Here is a 22,689-nt window from a genome sequence, read left to right as displayed (position 1 = left end):
CACAAGCACATACACCACAGACCAGTTGGAACCAGAAGTTTGATGATGCTGACTCCCAATTACATCACCATCAGCCAATCAGAAGAATGTCCAGGGCCTAATCATACGCCCCACAACACTCTCCTGTCTTTAAAAGACTTTCCCTGAAAGTAATTAGGGAATTTAGCCTTTTAAGGAATAGTTGTCCTTCACACTCACAGAACCCATGATACCAGATGGACGAAAGACCAAATCTGGGAGGCTGATCCAGACTTAGAAAGGAGGATGACAATTTCCAAAGCATAGAAGAGATGTTGGCTCCCTGTCATCAGTTATGCCATAAGAAGAAGGCAGTCACCCTTTCACACTACTCTTGGTAATTTTCTCACAAAGAAACAAAATACTTTAGCTCTAAATGTTTTAAATTACAGTGTACTAAGTACTAGTTTTAATTTACCTATATATTTATAACCACAGCAAGAAAGTTCTTAAATTTTTTAAAGGCCACAGGATAACCATAGTTTTTCTTTTTGATTATTAAGATTGGGTTGTAGTTTCAGTTTGCACATTCATTTTTATCATTGTTGGGGAGGAGACACGTTTCCTCTACCCTTAAACGTTCTTCAACTGGTCTAATAATCAAGTTGACATAGGACAGATTAACAGGAGAAAAAAAGAAGTTTAAATGGGAGTGTTCAGCACAGTAAGACCAAGGAGAAGCCAAGCAATTGAGGCTTATGTGTGCTCTCAGAACACGGAATGGGAGAGGGGGCCTGGGCTTCAAAGGGCAGGAAGGTGATTCACAGAAGAGCAGATGTTTGGTAATTAGATAGTTGTCCTGCCATATAGATACTTCATTCAGATAAAGTTATCTCTTGGTAATAGCTCTCTCTCTGGCCCAGGCTCCCCTTCTGAATTTATTTAGGTAGTTCAGAGAGAGGTAAAATGTTTTCTTTGTTTGTTTCAGTCTGCTGGGTCTATAGCTCAAAATAATATGCATACCAGAGTAGCACATTTTGGGGATGGAGGGGCTCATTCTGAACTACTATAGTCTAGGTACAGGTCTGCCTGTATTAAATTTATTTTTCTGATTATGTGTTTTTTTTGTCTGCCTCAGTAGAATGTAAGGTTTGTACATATGAGATAACATGAGAGCAGGACGATGTTATATTCATTGGATGTTTCCCCATCACCCAGAATAGCAGTTGGCACACCCTAGATACTCAGTAAATGCATTTTTCTAATTGAGTAATAATTGACAAATATAATTGTAGATATATCAAATGTGGAATGTGAAGATGTGATATACATATACATTGTGAAATGATTACCAAGATCAGGATAATTAAGATATACATCACCATATCGTTGACTTTTTGTGTGTGTGTGTTGCGGGGGGAGGGTGAGAATGCTTAAGATCCACTGTCAGCAAATTTCAACTATACAATATTATATTAATAGCTACAGTCACTGCGGGTGTATTAGGTACTTGAAGAGATATCTGAACACCCATGTTCACTGCAGCATTATTCACAATAGCCGAGATATGGAAACAACCTAGATGTCCTTTGATGGATGAATGGATAAAGAAAAAGTGGTATATATACATAATGGTATATTATTTATCCATGAAAAGAAGGAAGTCCTGTCATTTGTAAAATTATGTTTGGACCTGGAGGATTTTACGCTAAGAGAAGTAAGCCAGAGAGAGAAAGGCAAATACTATATGGTATCACTTATGAGTACAATCTAAAAAAAGAAAGAAAAGAAAAGAAATTTCTCAGAAGCAGAATATAATGGTGGTTGCTAGGGGCTGGAGAAGGGAGAAATGGAATGATATAGGTCCAAAGGGTACAATCTTCAGTTATAAAAAGAATAAATAAAAGCTTTAAATGAATCAAGGAGAGAGATGTGAGGGGGCATTATTGGATATTGAGTACTAGGGGGTGTCTCATGTGTTGGGGACATCCCAGGGAACTGGTCCACAGAGTCCCTGCCCCCAGGGGGTTCTGCAAGTCCTCAACCCTGACATTAGAAGATTTTTCCCACAAAAGGCCAGTGTCGCTGAGACCACTGTGCTCCTCCTTCATTTGTGCCAGGCAGCCAATAGGTCTTGGTTTGACTTTCATCTCCCATGACCTTTCTACGGATCAAAGTAGGCAATCTGGTGTCACTTGGATGAGAAAGACATCCTCCTAAAAAGCACAGTTCTCAAAGTCTGGAGGCTGTGATGAGTAAGGAGACTAAACTGAAAAATTTCCAAAGAGCATCCTTTCCTGGCCTAAATGCCAAGATGGGGACCCTCCACTTCCCACCTAACCTGCCCCTCATCTTTTCATCCACAACGGATGCTATTCACTCTCTCTCTTTCCAGACTGTCCATTGGCCAGACTCCATGCCCTTGGGCAGGGGGTGGGGGCAGCCACTGGAGCCTAATGCAGGTCAGGGCAAGCAAATCCAGTTCATTGGGAACTCACAGCCCCAAATCCAGGCCCTCAGTGATCCCCAGTGACCTAGACACAAGTCCCAAGACTTGAAAGGACACAGCTCTGTGACAGCCAGAGGACATGGTCTCCAGGTTGTCTGTGATTTCCCTGCTTCCCCCTTATTCTGGGCAACACACCAGCTCCTATGGACATTCCCTCCTCTTGTCCCTCTGTAACAGGGTGGAAGCTTTGTATTCTATTACAAGTGAATCACTAAAGCGATGTTGCCTATAAACTTAAATTATACATAATGGCACATCTCTGGGAACACTGTCTCCCAGGTAGTGAGCATTAAGCTAAAATACATTTGTTTAGCTCACAGAAAACATCCTGACCAGGCCCACCTGTGAATGACTACAGAACAGAAGAAATTAATACATTCCCTCCAGAGTCTGAACAGAACCAGGAAATGTTCGACTTTACTGCCTCCCCTTAATATAAAAGAAGCCTGAATTCTAACTCAGGCAAGATGGTTCTTTGGGACATGAGTCCACCATCTTCTCTGTCAGCCAGCTTTCCCAATAAAGTCACTATTCCTTGCCCCATCAACTTGTCTCTCAATTTTCTAGGCTGTCATGCAGTGAGCAGTATGAGCTTTGACTCAGTAACACCTCTCCGTTCCTTCATTCTCTGTAGCCCAATCCTGCCTGGAGAGAGTCACAGACATCCACCCCACCCACCATGTATCTATAAGCCTGTCCTTTGGGATTGTTTGGACTCAGGGTGATGTCATCATCAAATCTTTATTGATGAGGAAGAAAGATCAACAGCTCCTTGTTTATAGCAAGACAGTGGATCTAAAGTGTAGCCAGACCTTGTTAAGTACTGGAGAGGGCAAGGATGGTCAACACAGGGACCTGGACATTTTAAAAGGCACAGAGGGCAAGACATTTCAGGGCCAGCAGAGATCTAACTTGGGAAAGAAAAAGGACTTACTGGGCCTGAGGAGAACTTTGTCAGCTCAAGGACTGGCTCAAGAGAGTCACAGAGGGGAGAGCCTCTGCAGGGGGCTGGTTCCCAGGGTCTCCCATCAGCTGTCACCTCCAGGAAGACCAGAGGAGTCAGGGTCCACCTCTGTAACCCAAGAAGGGTCAACCTCCAACATTCCTGGGTGCTTCAGTTGATCCAGAAATGCATCAGGGAAACTCTTTGCCTTGGGGTTAGTCATATTTCCATAATAGCTCAGTAGAACTTGAGAAGAATTCCTTGATTTCTGCTGATCCCGGTGGAAGGGTGTCCTAACACTGAAGCCAGGCTTCAGGTTCCAGGAGAGGTGATGTTGGTGGGCTGCAGAAAGAGAGGGCTACTGAGTCCATGCTGGGAGAGGAAACTGGATGCACAGAAATATTCTAAAACCCAAAGCAGGGACCCAGGAGCAGATGTTTTGGAATCTCACTTGAGACCCTTTGACTGGAGAAGGGGATCAGGACGTCCCCCTGGTGGGCTCAGACAGCTGCTCTGACCTGGGCAGCAAATGAGGTCATGAGGACAGGGAATCAGGACAGGGTAGAAATGCCAAACCCAGGCTTCTCATCAGACCCTGGGAGTCCTGCTGACTCGGAATTGGGCAGGAAGGATGGTGCCTCTGTGCACACGTGCTCCCTCCTCCTAGAAACACAGTGTGTCCTCAGAGCAAACAGGCTCTCAGTGAAGGAGGACAGAGGTGGTCCCCACCCTCAGGGGGAAGGGAGGTTGCTGGGCTTTTATAACTTCTAGAACATTCCAACACTTTGACCCTTCTTACCTAGTTGGATCTCATGGAAGCTGGGATCCCATAGAAACATCCCCAGCTTGGAGTCTGCAGTTTCCCCATTTCCAGTGACATCATGTGAAGTCTATCTGTCAGTCCTTCCTAACACTTAGGTTGTCTGACAATTCCGGTGACCTTCTGAACCCCTCACCTGAGGGAATCTACCAGTTATTCACTGGGTGGAAGTGGGCAGGTTCCTCTCCCAAGGCCATCCCCGAATCCACCAACCTAACAATTGGGAAAAAAGCAGAGAACTTTACATTTTCTGTGAAGGTTATTTGAGGTAGTGTTAAAAAAAATGTACTGGCACCATTGCTCACCCAGTTTGTGTTCAATAAATAGAGATGTTGATGATTATCATTGTTACTAATCTCACTCTATTGCAGCTTATTAATAAAGGTGTTTGGTGGCCTGGGAGTTAAAATGTCTATTGAGTGCAATTCAGTTTAACCCAATTTTACACAAAGGCTCTACAAGGGTTACAAATGTGGTGGAAGGAATCTTCCAGAAAGTTATCAAGATGGCAAACACTCTTCAAAGAATCCTAGTCTTGGTGACCAGTGGTATATAAAAATCGTTTGGGCATCACATTGAACAGAGCGGGGAGAGAGAAGCATAATAAATCCTGGGGATAGAGGGAGGGTCTTACTTTCTTAGGGTCCTGAACTTCAACAAATCTCCATGTGATCCAGTCCAGGGTGGGGGACATCCCTGAACATGGCAGACCATTAAACAGCAAATATAACTTCTAAATTTTGTGTGGGAAAAGTGTTGGTATTTGTGAACAGTGCTTAATATGAAGGGGAAACAGAATTCTATTTCTGTGCCTAATGGCGTCACCTTGATCAATATCTGTACTGAATCTACCCAAGTTTGAGAAAAGAGTAATTATCAAAATACACTTGGAAAGGGGCCAACTGGATTTTGGTTCCACATCCAAGGCCCCTGGAAAATGGCTGGTGTTATTTGCCCTCTGAGAAGCATCCTCTGTGGGAAAAACCTGGAAGATAACTTCTGGTAGCAGCTGCCATGATGAGGACAGGGTTATGTGTGACTGATACATGTTTATTTCTCCCCCTGGTCCAAGTTCCCAAAGAGCCCACAGCACCTCCATTAGTGGTTCTCAGACTTGGGAATGTCTCACTTTGCAGGGCTGGTCACCTCTCTCCCTCTGCTCACATTCTCAGGTTTAGTCTTTCAAATGATTTTGCTCGTCTGATACTATCTTTCTGGGAGGAAACACCCTCAAAGGTGACACGGTCTCCTCTTAGCCCAGCCATTTAGTTTCTAAACTCCACCCAGAGAAAAATCTTTTAATCTCCCTCCTGGGAAACAATATAATCATATTTGAGAAACAATATACCCATATTTTACACTGTCTTGAGTCATTCACAGGATCCCTTTAGGAATGCCCAGCTCCACGCTGCATTACCCCACTCTCATTTCTCACTGTGATTTTTTTTGGGGGGGCTGCGTTGGGTCTTAGTTGTGGCAGGTGGAATCTTTCATTGTGGTGCACAGGCTCCAGAGCACACGGGCTTAGTAGTTGTGGCACGCAGGCTCTCTAGTTTTAGCTTGCAGGCTCCAGAGTGCGTGGGCTCTGTAGATGTGATGCATGGGCTCAGTAGTTGTGGCACGTGGGTGTAGTTGCCCTGCAGCATGGGGGATCTTAGTTCCCCAACCAGGGATCGAACCTGTGTCCCCTGCATTGGAAGGCAGATTTTTAACCACTGTACCACCACTCTCACTGTGATTTTGAACTGCTCTTCATCAGAGAAGCCATGACTTAAGCCAGGAGGACCAACCACATCCCCAAAAGCACTGCCCTTGCTCCCAGAATAGGCTCGCGATCTGCTATGATTCCAACATAACACTTGAGTGACAACTTGATACACGGAGATGTTTATTTTGTTTTCTTTGGGGTAGCACCACTGTCCCTGTGAAGATGTTTTATTTCTAGAACGTTTTGATAATATTGATATGGCCAAAGGTCCCCCAACAATGATGCTTTCAGGTTTTGTTTTTTCTGTCCAATGTCAGGAAGAGATGAGTCCCTTCCCTGATCACACCCAGGGCTACAACTGTCTGTATTAGTAAAACTCAATCAATGTTTGTGGAGTGAATCCAGGAATGTGTTTTGACTTCCCCTCCAACCTAAGTATTTCTCTTTCCTGAAATGAAAATCTGATTCAATCAATCTGGAGAAAGATAATAAGTATCAGGATTAACCTGCTGGATATTCTGGTATCTAATCAGGTATCACTTTCCAATTGGAAGTTAGTTGTTGGAAGAGGGAAGAAATGATTAGAAAGGTCTATAAAAGCCTCAGGCACCAAAGAAGAGATGTACAGTCACTGCCTGGGTTCTACAAAGTGTCTGAGGTCAGAGCACCCTGCCAACCACCTCAGAGCTGGTGAGTTACCGACCTCAGCTAAGGACACCCTCATCTGACCCATGGTCAGTGGGTCCTGAGTGGTGGCTTACAGCTCTGGATGGCAGAAAGAGTCATCCTTTTTCTTTCTTTTCAGATGAACAGATTTAAGGCTTTGGTTTTCCCTCTAAGTGTAGTTTTACCTTATTCCCAAACTTTTTGTGTGTCCTTTCATTTATATCATTTTTAAATGTCTTAAGAAGCAGATTTACTTTTTAATGAAAAATTGTTTGGAATTTTATTCCTTGACATTTTAAGTAGTTAGTTTCTGCACTTAGATTATAGCTCAAACACTTTGTAGTTTTGTGATTTTACTAGTTAGGATTTCTAAATAAAAACTTAAAAACATTCCATATGCTATTTGTACAGAGTGGCATCTTTGTACTTAATGTGAAGTATTTCCTCCACTGAACTCCTTCCAAAGTAGTAATTCTAATATATGTAAAGTAAGAATGCATAGAAATGTACATCTCATCGAGGACCATCAAGATGGCAGAGGAGTAAGACGTGGAGATCACCTTCCTCTCCACAAATACATCAAAAATACATCTACATGTGGAACAACTCCTACAGAACACCTACTGAACACTGGCAGAAGACCTCAGACTTTCCAAAAGATGCCAGAGGGCAACCTACATGCAGAGGCAGGACCAGACCCAAAGCTGAACCCCAGGAGCTGTGCGAACACAAAAGAGAAAGGGAAATTTCTCCATGCAGCCTCAGGAGCAGCAGATTAAATCCCCACAATTAACTTGATGTAACCTACATCTGTGGAATACCAGGACAGACAATGAACCTTACCAAAATTGAGGCAGTGGACTTTGGGAAAAACTGTAGACTTGGGGTTCGCTGTATGTGACTGACTAGTTTCTGATTTTTATGCTTGTTATCATTGGTGAATTTGTTTATTGGTTTGGCTGCTCTCTTCTTTTTTTGTTTATTATGGATTTTTAAAAATAATATTTTTATTTTTTATTTTAAAAATTTTATTTTTATTTATTTATTCTTTTTTTCCTCCCTTTTCTTCTGAGCTGTGTGGCCCAAAGGGTCTTGATCCTCTGGCCGGGTGTCAGGCCTGAGCCTCTGAGGTGGGAGAGCTGAGTTCAGGATATTGTACCACCAGAGACCTCCTGGCCCCATGTAATATCAATTGGCGAGAGTTCTCCCAGAGGTCTCCATCTCAACGCTAAGACCCAGCTCCACTCAAAGAACAGCAAGCTCCAGTGCTGGACACTCGATACCAAACAACTAGCAAGACAGGAACACGACCCCGCCCATTAGCAGAGAGGCTGCCTAAAATCATAATAAGGTCATAGACACCCCAAAACACACCAGCAGACATGGTCCTGCCTACCAGAAAGACAAGATCCAGCCTCATCCACCAGAACACAAGCAGCAGTCCCCTCCACCAGGAAGCCTGCACAACCCACTGAACAAACCTTACCCACTAGGGGCAGACACCAAAAACAATGGGAACCACGAACCTGCAGCCTGCAAAAAGGAGACCCCAAACACAGTAAGTTAAACAAAATGAGAAGACAGAGAAATACGCAGCAGATGAAGGAGCAAAGTAAAATCACACCAGACCAAACGAATGAAGAGGAAATAGGCAGGCTACCTGAAAAAGAATCCAGAATAATGACAGAAAGGATGATCCAAAATCTTGGAAATAGAATGGAAAAAAATACAAGAAACGTTTAACAAGGACCTAGAAGAAATAAAGAGCAAACAAACAATGAAGAACAATGCAATAAATGAAATTTAAAATTCTCTAGAAGGAATCAATAGCAGAATAACTGAGGCAGAAGAATGGATAAGTGACCTGGAAGATAAAATAGTGGAAATAACTATTGCAGAGCAGAATAAGGAAAAAAGAATGAAAAGAATTGAGGACAGTCTCAGAGACCTCTGGGACAACATTAAATGTACCAACATTTGAATAATAGGGGTCCCAGAAGAAGAAGAGAAAAGGAAAGGGACTGAGAAAATATTTGAAGAGATTGTAGTTGAAAACTTCCCTAATATGGGAAAGGAAACAGATAATCAAGTCCAGGAAGCATGGAGAGTCCCATACAGGATAAATCCGAGGAGAAACATGCCAAGACACATATTAATCAAACTATCAAAGATTAAATACAAAGAAAAAAAATTAAAAGCAGCAAGGGAAAAGCAACAAATAAAATACAAGGGAATCTCCATAAGGTTAACAGCTGATCTTTCAGCAAAAACTCTGCAAGCCAGAAGGGTGTGGCAGGACATATTTAAAGTGATGACAGAGAAAAACTTACAACCAAGATTACTCTACCCAGGAAGGATCTCATTCAGATTCGATGGAGAATTCAGCACCACCAAACCAGCTTTACAACAAATGCTAAAGGAATTTCTCTAGGCAGGAAACACAAGAGAAGGAAAAGACCTACAATAACAAATGCAAAACAATTAAGAAAATGGTAATAGGAAGACACATATTGATAATTACCTTATATGTAAATGGATTAAATGCTCCAACCAAAAGACATACACTAGCTGAATGGATACAAACACAAGACTCATATATATGCTGTCTACAAGAGACACACTTCAGACCTAGGGACACACACAGATGGAAAGTGAGGGGATGGAAAAAGATATTCCATGCAAATGGAAATCAAAAGAAAGCTGGAGTAGCAATTCTCCTATCAGACAAAATGGACTTTAAAATAAAGACTATTACCAGAGACAAAGAAGGACACTAAATAATGATCAAGGGATCAATCCAAGAAGAAGATATAACAATTGTAAATATTTATGCACCCAACATAGGAGCACCTCAATACGTAAGGCAAATGCTAACATTCATAAAAGGGGAAAGTAACAGTAACACAATAATACGAGGGGACTTCAACACCCCACTTTCACCAATGAACAGATCACCCAAAATGAAAATAAATAAGGAAACACAAGCTTTAAATGACACATTAAACAAGATGGACTTAATTGATATTTATAGGACATTCCATCCAAAACCAACAGAATATACTTTCTTCTCAAGTGCTCATGGAACATTCTCCAGGATAGATCATATTTTGGGTCACAAATCAAGTCTTGGTAAATTTAAGAAATTGAAATCATATCAAGTACCTTTTCTGACCACAATGCTACGAGACTAGATATGAATTACAGGAAGAAAACTGTAAAAAATACATACACATGGAGGCTAAACAATACACTACTAAATACCCAAGAGATCACTAAGAAATCAAAGAGGAAATAAAAAAATACCTAGAAAAAAATGACAATGAACACACGATGGCGCAAAACCTATGGATGCAGCAAAAGCAGTTCTAAGAGGGAAGTTTATAGCAATACAATCCTACCTCAAGAAAGAAGAAAAATCTCAAATAAACAATCTAACCTTACACCTAAAGCAATCAGAGAAAGAAGAACAAAAATACCTTACACCTAAAGCAATCAGAGAAAGAAGAACAAAAATACCTCAAAGTTAGCAGAAGGAAGGAAATCATAAAAATTAGATCAGAAATAAATGAAAAAGAAAGGAAGGAAACAATAGCAAAGATCAATAAAAATAAAAGCTGCTTCTTTGAGAAGATAAACAAAATTGATAAACCATTAGCCAAACTCCTCAAAAAAAAAGGGAAAAGACTCAAATCAGCAGAATTAGAAATGAAAAAGAAGTAACAACTGTTACTGCAGAAATACAAAGGATCATGAGAGATTACTACAAGCAACTCTATGCCAATAAAATGGACAACCTGGAAGAAATGGATACATTCTTAGAAAAGCACAACCTTCTGAGACTGAACGAGGAAGAAATAGAAAATATAAACTGAACAATCACAAGCACTGAAATTGATACTGTGATTAAAAATCTTCCAACAAACAGAAGCCCAGGACCAGAGGATTTCACAGGCAAATTCTATCAAACATTTAGAGAAGACCTAACACCTGTCCTTCTCAAACTCTTCCAAAATATAGCAGAGTGAAGAACACTCCCAAGCTCATTCTACGAGGCCACCATCACCCTGACACCAAAACCAGACAAAGATGTCGCAAAGAAAGAAAACTACAGGCCAATATCACTGATGAACATAGATGCAAAAATCCTCAACAAAATACTAGAAAACAGAAACCAACAGCACATTAAAAGGATTATACACCATCATCAAGTGGGGTTTATCCAAGGAATGCAAGAATTCTTCAATATATGCATACCAATCAATGTGATACACCATATTAACAAATTGAAGGATAAAAACCATATGATAATCTCAGTAGATGCAGAAAAAGCTTCTGACAAAATTCAACACAGATTTATGATAAAAATCCTACAGAAATAGGCATAGAGGGAAACTTACTTCAACATAATAAAGGCCATATATGACAAACCCACAGCCAAAATTGTTCTCAATGGTGAAAAACTGAAACCATTTCCACTAAGATCAGGAACAAGACGAGGTTGCCCACTCTCACCACTATTATGCAACATAGTTTTGGAAGTGTTAGCCACAGCAATCAGAGAAGAAAAATTAAAAAAAGGAATCAAAATAGGAAAAGAAGAAGTAAAACTGTCACTGTTTGCAAATGACATGATACTATACATAGAGAATCCTAAAGATGTTACCAGACAACTGCTAGAGCTAATCAATGAATTTGGTAAAGTAGCAGGATACAAAATTAATGCACAGAAATCTCTTGCATTCCTATACACTAATGATGAAAAATCTGAAAGAGAAATTAAGGAAACACTCCCATTTACCATTGCAACAAAAAGAATAGAATACCTAGGAATAAAACTACCTAAAGTGACAAAAGACATGTATGCAGAAAACTATAACACACTGATGAAAGAAATTAAAGATGATACAAACGGATGGAGAGATATACCATGTTCTTGGATTGGAAGAATCAGCATTGTGAAAATGACTCTACTACCCAAAGCAATCTACAGATTCAATGCAATCCCTATCAAACTACCACTGGCATTTTTCACAGAACTAGAAAAAAAATTGCACAATTTGTATGGAAACCTAAAAGACCCCTAATAGCCAAAGCAATCTTGTGAAAGAAAAATGGAGCTGGAGGAATCAGGCTCCCTGACTTCAGACTATACTACAAAGCTACAGTAATCAAGACAGTATGGTACTGGCACAAAAACAGAAAGATAGATCAATGGAACAGGATAGAAAGCCCACAGATAAACCCACACACATATGGTCACCCTATTTTGATAAAGGAGGCAAGAATATACAATGGAGAAAAGACAGCCTCTTCAATACAAGGTGCTGGGAAAACTGGACAGCTACATGTAAAAGAATGAAATTAGAATATTTCCTAAAACCATACACAAAAATAAACTCAAAATGGATTAAAGACCTAAATGTAAGGCCAGACACTATAAAACTCTTAGAGGAAAACATAGGCAGAACACTATGACATAAATCACAGCAAGATCCTTTTTGACCCACCTTCTAGGGAAACGGAAATGAAAACAAAAATAAACAAATAAGACCTAATGAAACTTAAAAGCTTTTGCACAGCCAAGGAAACCATAAACAAGACAAAAAGACAACCCTCAGAATGGGAGAAAATATTTGCAAATGAAGCAACTGACAAAGGATTAATCTCCAAAATTTACAAGCAGCTCATGCAGCTCAATATCAAAAAAACAAACAACCCAATCCAAAAATGGGCAGAAGACCTGAATAGACATTTCTCCAAAGAAGAAAAACAGATTGCCAACAAACACATGAAAGAATTTTCAACATTACTAATCATTAGAGAAATGCAAATCAAAACTACAATGAGGTATCATCTCACACCAGTCAGAATGGCCATCAACAAAAAATCTACAAACAATAAATGCTGGAGAGGGTGTGGAGAAAAGGGAACCCTCTTGCACTGTTTGTGGGAATGTAAACTGATACAGCCACTATGGAGAACAGTATGGAGTTTCCTTAAAAATCTAAAAACAGAACTACCATATGACCCAGCAATCCCACTATTGGGCATATACCCTGAGAAAACCAAAATTCAAAAAGAGTCATGTACCACAATGTTCATTGCAGCTCTATTTACAATAGCCAGGACGTGGAAGCAACCTAAGTGTCTATCAACAGATGAATGGATAAAGAAGATGTGGCACATATATACAATGGAATATTACTCAGCCATAAAAATAAACGGAATTGAGTTATTTGTAGTGAGGTGGATGGACCTAGAGTCTGTCATACAGAGTGAAGTAAGTCAGAAAGAGAAAAACAAATACTGTATGCTAACACATATATATGGAATCTAAAAAAAAAAAAAAAAGAAAGGTCATGAAGAACCTAGGGGCAGGATGGGAATAAAGACGCAGACCTACTACAGAATGGACTTGTGGACACGGAGAGGGGGAAGGGTAAACTGGGATAAAGTAAGAGAGTGGCATGGACATATATACACTACCAAATGTAAAATCGATAGGTAGTGGGAAGCAGCTGCATAGCAGAGGGAGATCAGCTCGGTGCTTTTTGACCACCTAGAGCGGTGGGATAGGGAGGGTGGGAGGGAGATGTAAGAGGGAGGAGATATGGTGATATATGTATATGTATAGCTGATACACTTTGTTATAAAGCAGAAGCTAACACACCACTGTAAAACTCCAATTATACTCCAATAAAGATGTTAAAAATAAAATAAGAAATGTACGTCTCAAATCTTTGCACCTCAGACTCCCACCTTTTAACAATTCTCTTTGCTCCATGGCTTTTACAGTTTCTCATTTACCATTTTTAAAGTGAATAGAAATAGTCTTTTCATGTCAATTTGTGCTGCTGATCCCAACTTTCTGGGAGGAAACACCCTCAAAGGTGACACTGTTTCCTTTTAGTCACTCCCTTTAATATCTAAACACAACCCAGAGAAAAGTCTTTAAATCTGCCTCCTCCCCAAGGGGAAAAAAAAAACACCTATATTTTAGACTAGTTGGGTTATTCACACTGTCCCTCTAGGAATGCTCAGCTCCACTCTGCCCAGCCCCCACCCTTACTTCTCATTGTGATTTTGGCCTTACCTCCTTCAGAGAAGTCTGGACTTAAGGTTGGAAAACCCATCACATTCCCCAAAGGAGTTCCCTTGCTTCCTGAATAGGCTCCTGATCTCCCATGTTTCAGACAGAACACCCAAGTAACACTTGATAGAGGGACACATTTATTTTGTTTCCTTTGGGAACAACACCACTGTCTTCATGAAGCAGTTTTAATTCTAGGACATTTTGATACTTTTTTTTATGGCTAAAGATCCCCAAACAATGATGCTTTAAAGTTTTGGTTTTCTTATCCACTATCACAAATGGATAACCCTTCCCCTGTCTCACACCCACAGTAGGTATAGATGTTGACACACGAGCATATTTTACAACAGTCACTGTAATTATTGCTATCCCAACAGGGGTAAAAGTGTTTAGTTGACTAGCAACACTTCACGAGGACAATAGTAAATGGTCCCCAGCCATGATGTGGGCCCTAGGTTTCCTCTTCCTTTTCACAGTTGGGGGGTTAACAGGTATTATCCTAGCTAACTCATCATTAAATATTGTTCTTCATGATACCAACTACATAGTTGCATTTTCACTATGTACTCTCAATAGCAGCTGTCTTCGCTATCACAGGAGGGTCTGTGCACTGTTTCCCACTATTGTCAGGATATACACTCAACTCAACATAAGCAAAAATTCCCTTTGTAATCATATTTGTAGGCGTCAACATGACCTTCTTCCCCCAACATTTCTTAGGTCTATCTGGCATACCTCGACAATACTCCAACTACCCAGATGCCTATACAACATGAAATACTATTTCATCAATAGGCTCATAACAGTAGTCATGTTGATAATTTTCATTATCTAAGAGGCATTCACATCCAAATGAGAAGTCCTAACAGTAGAACTTACTACTACAAATTTAGAGTGGTTAAATGGATGTCCTCCACTATATCACACATTTGAAGAACCGACTTAACGTCAATATAAAATAATCAAGAAAGGAAGGAATTGAACCCTCTTTTACTGGTTTCAAACCAACACCATAACCATTATCTCTTTCTCTATAAACGAGGTATTAGTAAAAATTTATGTAGTTTTGTCAGAGTTAAATCACAGGTGGAAATCCTCTATATCTCTATGGCATACCCTTTCCAACTAGGATTTCAAGATGCAACATCGCCCATCATGGAAGAATTACCACACTTTCACACCACACACTAATAATTGTCTTTTTAATTAGTTCTCTGGTTCTTTATATTATTTCACTAGTGTTAGCAACTAAGCTAACACATACCAGCACAATAGACGCACAAGAAATAGAAACCATTTGAACGGTTTTACCAGCCATTATTTTGATTTTAATTGCCCTGCCATCATTACGAATCCTCTGCATGATGGATGAGATTAATAATCCATCCCTTACCTTAAAAACTATAGGTTACCAGTGGTATTGAAGTTATGAGTATGCTGACTATGAAGATTTAAGTTTCGACTCCTATATAATCCCAACATCAGACTTAAAACCAGGGGAATTATGACTGCTAGAAGTAGACAATTGAGTAGTATTACCCATAGAGGTAACAATCCGAATTCTAATTTCCTCCGAAGATGTATTGCACTCATGAGCCATACCTTCCTTAGGCCTAAAAACAGACGCAATCCCAGGATGCCTAAACCAAACAACCCTAATATCAACATGACCAGCTTTGTGTTATGGACAGTGTTCAGAGATTTGTGGGTCAAACCACAGTTTCATGACTATCGTCCTCAAACTAGTACCGTTAAAATACTTGGAAAGATGATCCCCATCAATATTATAAGCTCATTAAGAAGCTAAGTAGCGTTACTTTTTAAATTAAAGACTGAGAGCTAAGACTCTCCTTAATGGTATGCCACAGTTAGATACATCAACATGATTCATTACCATTTTATCTATGTTTCTATCACTGTTTATTATATTTCAACTAAAAATCTCAAAATACACTCATTACTCTAACCCAGAATCAACACACACCAAAGTACAAAAACAATCCATCCCTTGAGAAACAAAATGAACGAAAATCTATTTGCCTCTTTCATTGCCCCAACGATAATTGGCCTCCCTGTAGTCATTTTAGTTATTTTATTTCCAAGTATTTTATTTCCAACATCAAATCAACTAATTAATAATCGCATAATCTCTCTTCAACAACGACTAGTCCAACTCACATCCAAACAAATAATAAGCACCCACAATCACAAGGGGCAGCCTTGATCATTAATACTAATGTCACTTATTCTATTTATTGGGTCAACTAACCTTCTAGGGCTGCTGCCCCCCTCACTCACACCCACCACACAGCTCTCAATGAATTTAGGAATGGCAGTTCCCTAGTGAGCCCACACCATGATTACAGGTTTCCATACCAAAACAAAAGCATCATTGGCTCACTTCCTACCATAAGGAACACCGCCCACCCCCACCTCATCCCTATACTAGTAATTACCGAGACTATCAGCCTAGTTATCCAACCAGTAGCATTAGCCATGCGATTGACAGCCAATATTACAGCAGGGCACTTGTTGATCCATCTAATTGGAGGGACAACTCTAGCACCAACAAGCATCAGTACTGCTACAGCTTTTATTACATTCATCATTCTTATCCTACTTACTGTCCTCGAATTTGCCATCGCTATAATTCAAGCCTATGTATTTACTCTCCTAGTAAGCCTTTACCTACATGATAATACATAATGACCCACCAGACCCATGTATACCATATAGTAAACCCCAGTCCTTGACCTCTCACAGAGCCCTTTCAGTCCTCTTAATAACATGGGGCCTAATCATGTGATTCCACTTCAACTCGATAATATTACTAATATTTGGCCTACTAACTCTCTAACAATATATCAGTGATGACGAGATGTCATTCGAGAGAGCACTTTCCAAGGCCATTACATACCAATCGTTCAAAAAGGACTTCAATATGGGATCATCCAACTTATTATCTCAGAAGTCCTCTATTTTATTGGCTTATTTTGAGCCATCTACCACTCAAGCCTCGCCCCTATACCTGAATTAGGCGGGTGCTGGCCGCCAACAGGCTTCGCCCTCTAAGTCCACTAGAAGTACCGCTCCTCAGCACTTCTGTGCTACGAGCGTCTGGCGAGTCTACTACTCGAGCCCACCACAGCCTTATGGAGGGGAACCGCAAGCATATACCCCAAGCCCTTTTTATTACAATCAGCCTAGGCGTATATTTTACACTCCTACAAGCCTCAGAGTACTATGAAGCATCCTTTACAATTTCAGACAGAGTATACGGATCAACCTTCTTCATAGCCACAGGATTCCACCGACTGCACGTAATTATTGGATCCACCTTCTTCGTTATCTGTTTCCTACGCCTATTAAAATATCACTGCACATCCAACCATCACTTCGGCTTTGAAGCCGCTGCTTGATGCTGGCATTTTGTAGATGTTGTATGACTCTTCCTTTACGTATCTATCCATTGATGAGGCTCATAATTCTTTTAGTATTAATTAGTACAATTGACTTCCAATCAGTTAGCTTTGGTGTAGCCCGAAAAAGAATAATAAACTTAACACTGGCCCTATTGACAAACACAGCACTAGCCTCATTGTTCGTACTCATCGCTTTCTGACTCCCCCCAGTTGAATATTTATACAGAAAAAACAAGTCCTTATGAATGTGGATTTGACCCCATAGGATCAGCCTGCTTGCCTTTTTCTATAAAATTCTTCCTAGTAGCAATCACATTTCTTCTCTTTGACCTAGAAATTGTCTCCTACTGCCCCTCCCCTAAGCAACTCAAACAAATAATCTAAAAACAATACTCACCATAGCCGTGCTCCTAATCTCATTATTGGCAACTAGCCTGGCCTATGAATGAACTCAAAAGGGACTAGAATGAACTGAATACGGTATTTAGTTTAAAATGAAACAAATGATGTCGACTCATTAGATTATGACTAAATTCATAATTACCAAGTGCCTTTAGTATATATAAATATTATTATAGCTTTCATAGTATCTCTTGTAGGACTGCTAATATATCAATCCCACTTAATATCCTCATCATTATGTCTAGAAAGCATAATATTATCATTATTCATCATGGCAACCCTAATGATCCTAAATTCACACTTCACCTTAGCCAGCATAATACCCATCATCCTGTTAGTGTTCACAGCCTGTGAGGCCACACTCGGATTATCCTTACTAGCAATAGTATCGAACACATACGCCACTGATTACATACAAAACCTTAACCTCCTCCAATGCTAAAATTTATTGTCCCTTTGATTATATTAATACCCCTGACTTGATTATCAAAAAATAATATAATTTGAATTAATGTTACAGCCCATAGCCTACTAAATTAGCCTCACAAGCCAGCTTCTCCTTAATCAGTTTAATGATAACAGCCTTAATTTCTCATTACTGTTCTTTTCCGATTCATCTACACTGCTATTGATCTTAAAATATGATTCATACCACTAATATTAATAGCCAGCCAATCTCTCCTGCTCAAAGAGTCACTGACTCGAAAAAAACTATGCATCACTATAGTAATCACATTACAAACATTTTTAATCATAACACTTACCGCCACAGAACTAATTTTATTTTACATTATATTTGAGGCTACACTAGTTCCTACGCTCATTATCATCACTCGACAGGGTAACCAGACAGAACGCCTTAATGCAGGACTCTACTTTTTATTCTACACACTAGTCGTGTCACTCCCACTTCTAGTAGCATTAGTATATATCCAAATCACTACGGGATCTCTAAATTTCTTAGTACTCCAATATTGAACTCAAGCATTACCCAATTCCTGATCTAATGTCTTCATATGACTAGCCTGCATAATAGCTTTTATGGTACAAATACCCCTCTATGGCCTCCACCTTTGACTACCCAAAACACATGTAGAAGTCCCCATCGCAGGCTCTATAGTCCTTGCAGCCGTATTACTAAAACTTGGGGGCTACGGCATATTCCGAATTACAGCAATACTTAACCCACTGACAGAATTCATAGCTTACCCCTTTCTTATGCTTTCACTATGAGGAATAATCATAACCAGTTCAATCTGTCTGCACCAAACAGACCTAAAATCACTTATCGCATATTCTTCCATCAGCCATAGAGCGCTTGTCACTGCAGTTAATCTTATCCAGACGCCTTGAAATTACATAGGAGCCACCGCTTTAATAATCTCCCACGGCCTCACATCATCTCTACTATTCCGCCTAGCAAACTCAAATTACAAGCGAATCCATTAGCTGAACGATAATCTTAGCCCAAGGCCTACAAACCTTCCTCCCACTAATAGCCACTTGGTGAGTGTTAGCGAGTCTAACCAACTTAGCTTTACCCCCAGCTATTAATCTGGTCGGAGAGCTGTTTATATCGTCTCTCTTATGATCAAAATTTACCATTATCTTAATAGGAGCCGACATTGTAATTACAGCCTTATACTCTCTCTATATATTAATTACAGCACAATGCAGCAAATACACACACCATATTAACATTACACCCTCTTCCACACGAGAAAATACCCTTAGAGCCCTTCGTATTCTACCCCTCCTACTCTTGTCACTAAACCCCAAAACCATCCTAGGCCCTCTGTATTGTAAATATAGTTAAAAAAAAAAACCACTGGATTGTGATTCTAGTAACAGAAGACTGAAGCTTCTTATTTACTGAGAAAGTATGCAAAAAGTGCTAATGCATGCTCCCATGCCTAACAGTATGGCTTTTTCAAGCTTTTAAAGGATAGTAGTTATCCGTTGGTCTTAGGAAACAAAAAATTGGTGCAACTCCAAGTAAAAGTAATAAACCTATTTTCCTCTTTCACTCTGGTCACACTGCTTATACTAACAATCCCAATTATAATAACTAATACAGATCTTTACAAAAGCGACAAATATTCATCATATGTAAAAAATACTGTCTCATATGCTTTCATTACCAGCCTAATTCTAACAATACTATTTGTCCACACAGGCCAAGAAATAGTTATTTCAAACTGACATTGGATCACCGTTCAAACCCTTAAATTAACACTTAGCTTCAAAATAGATTACTTCTCAATAATATTCGTACCAGTAGCGTTACTTGTCACGTGGTCCATTATGGAGTTCTCAACATAATACACACACTCCGATCCCTACATTAACTGGTTCTTCAAATATCTCCGCCTCTTCCTCATCACCATGCTAATTCTTGTTACTGCCAACAACCTCTTCCAACTATTTATTGGGTGAGAGGGAGTCGGAATTATATCTTTCCTGCTCATTGGGTGGTGATACGGGAGAGCGGACGCAAACCACGGCCGCTCTCCAGGCAATCCTATATAACCGCATCGGGGATACTGAACTTATTGTACCAATAGCATGATTACTGTTTAACCTAAACGCATGAGACCTGCAACAAATTTTTATACTCAACTTAAATCACTCAAATCTCCCCCTCGTAGGACTCATACTAGCTGCAGCTGGAAAATCAGCCCAATTTGGACTTCACCCCTAAATCCTGTCAGCAATAGAAGGCCCTACTCCTGTCTCAGCCTTACTCCGCTCAAGCATAATAGTTGTAGCAGGAATCTTCTTGCTTATTTTATTTTACCCTTTAACAGAAAACAACAAACTTATTCAAACAATAGCACTATTCTTAGGAGCCCTTACCACCCTATTCACAGCAATAGGTACCCTCACCTGAAACAACATTAAAAAAATTGTCGCTTTCTCCACTTTAAGCCAATTAGGCCGAATAATGGTAACAATTGGCACCAACCAACCCTATCTAGCATTCTTACACAACTGCACACATGCTTGTTTTTAAGGCCATGCTATGCATATGCTCCGGATCTATTATTCACAGCCTGAACGACGAACAATGTATTCGAAAAATAGGAAGCCTATTCAAAGCTGTACCTTTCACCACAACAGCCCTTGTTATTGGAAGTTTAGCACTGACAGGAATGCCTTTCCTCACCGGCTTCTATTCTAAAGACCTGATCGCTGAAACTGCTAACACGTCTTATACCAATGCCTGAGCCCTGCTAATAATTCTAGTCGCCACTTCCCTCACAGCTGTCTATAGTGCTTGCCTTATCTTCTTCCCACTACTAGGACAACCTCACTTCTCTCCCTTAACCTCAATAAATGAAAACAACCCACCCCTAATTAACTCCATCAAACGCCTATTAATTGGAAGTGTTTTTGCCAGGTTTATTATCTCCAACAACATCCTCCCAACAACGGTCCCCTGTACCTAAAATTAACTGCCCTTCCAGTGACCATCCTGGGCTTTGTACTAGCACTTGAAATTAATCTGAACACACAAAACTTAAAATTTATTTACCCTTCAAATACCCTCAAATTCTCTAGTCTTTTAGGATATTTCCCCACTGTCATGCACCGTTTATCTCCCTACCTAAACCTATCAATAAGTCAGCATCCTCCCTCTTAGACTTAATCTGACTAGAAAATATTTTACCAAAACCCACATCCCTTATTCAATTAAAGCTCTCCATGCTAGTCTCAAGCCAAAAAGCCCTTATCAAACTATATTTCCTATCATTCCTTATTACCTTCATCCTTAGCTTTTATTTAATTACCACGAATAATCTCCATCATAATCACAATACCAATAAACAGCAACCAGCCGTAACAATTACCAACCAGGTACCATAACTATATAATGCTGCAATCCCCATAGCTTCCTCACTAAAAACACCAGAATCACCAGGGTCATAAATAACCTAGTCTCCCAGAGAGCCACCAGAGAACTACGTTGAATAAAAGATGTGAGAGTACACATCTGTACCTTGTGCCTAAGGAGAAAGGATTCAGTCCTTCATAATTAAGTATGAATTTGGCTATAGATTTTTTTCGTAGTGGCCTTTATTATATTGAGGAATAATATTTTATTCCTATTTTGCTGAGAGTTTAGAAAAATCATGAATGGATAATTGAATTCCGTCAAATGCTTTTCCTGCATCTACTGAGATGATCATATATTTTTGTTTTTGTTTTTATTCTATTGAAATGGTTAATTCTACTGATTGATTTTCAAATGTTAAACCAATCTTACATTCCTGGAATAAATCTCTCTTAAATCACTGGAAGAGATATAGGGGTATGGAATTGGCAGGAGGGGAGGGATGGGGGCACACAGCAGCCCTAAGACGGGTGATGCATACATATGGGCCTTCATTTTACTATTATTTTTTTCAACTGTATACATATGTGTGTGTGTGTGTGTGTGTACCTGTGCATATACATTACATATAGTCTTCTTTGTATGTATAGTTCATAATAAAATGTGTTATAATAAAAATATTAACAACAATATGTTAATAAGTTTTGAAAACCAAGACCAAAAAGGACATATTTCTGGAAAAATATGAAATGACAGTTTCGGTGCCAGAAGAAACAGAAACTGGAATAGACAAATTAAAGAAATAGAAATGGTAATCAATGAGACGTCCCTCCCCCAAACCTCCAGGCTCAGATGTTTGATGTGATTTTTCCACATCTTTGGGAAATTCCTGCCTTACACAAGTTGTTCCAGAAAATACAGAGAAAACTGTGCAATTAATTTTATGAGGCTGTCTGTAACTTATATTTCAAAGCTGAATAAGTACATTAGAAGAAAAGTAAATTATAGCCTCATTTGGCAAAAATTCTTAATTCAGCTAAATGAATCAGCGTATTAAAAAGTAATATATTGGGCTTCCCTGGTGGCGCAGTGGTTGAGAATCTGCCTGCTAATGCAGGGGACACGGGTTCGAGCCCTGGTCTGGGGGGATCCCACATGCCGCGGAGCAACTAGGCCCATGAGCCACAGCTGCTGAGCCTGCGCGTCTGGAGCCTGTGCTCCGCAACAGGAGAGGCCGCGATGGTGAGAGGCCCATGCACCGCGATGAAGAGTGGCCCCTGCTTGCCACAACTAGAGAAAGTCCTCACACAGAAACGAAGACCCAACACAGCAA

General features: G+C 39.9%; 3 pseudogenes; all 3 read left to right on the top strand.

Moving 5' to 3' along the window:
- The first annotated feature begins 14,804 nt into the window (after positions 1 to 14,804).
- LOC132515216 (cytochrome c oxidase subunit 2-like) lies at positions 14,805 to 15,469 on the top strand (annotated as a pseudogene).
- Positions 15,470 to 16,402: 933 nt separating this feature from the next.
- LOC132515215 (cytochrome c oxidase subunit 3-like) lies at positions 16,403 to 17,170 on the top strand (annotated as a pseudogene).
- Positions 17,171 to 19,430: 2,260 nt separating this feature from the next.
- On the top strand, positions 19,431 to 21,388 carry LOC132516478 (NADH-ubiquinone oxidoreductase chain 5-like; annotated as a pseudogene).
- Positions 21,389 to 22,689: the final 1,301 nt, after the last annotated feature.

The sequence above is a fragment of the Lagenorhynchus albirostris genome, chromosome 2, assembly GCF_949774975.1.
Source record: "Lagenorhynchus albirostris chromosome 2, mLagAlb1.1, whole genome shotgun sequence".
Lineage (NCBI taxonomy): Eukaryota > Metazoa > Chordata > Mammalia > Artiodactyla > Delphinidae > Lagenorhynchus > Lagenorhynchus albirostris.
Note: the sequence above shows the minus strand (reverse complement) of the source record. Positions and strands in the feature narration are given on the sequence as shown.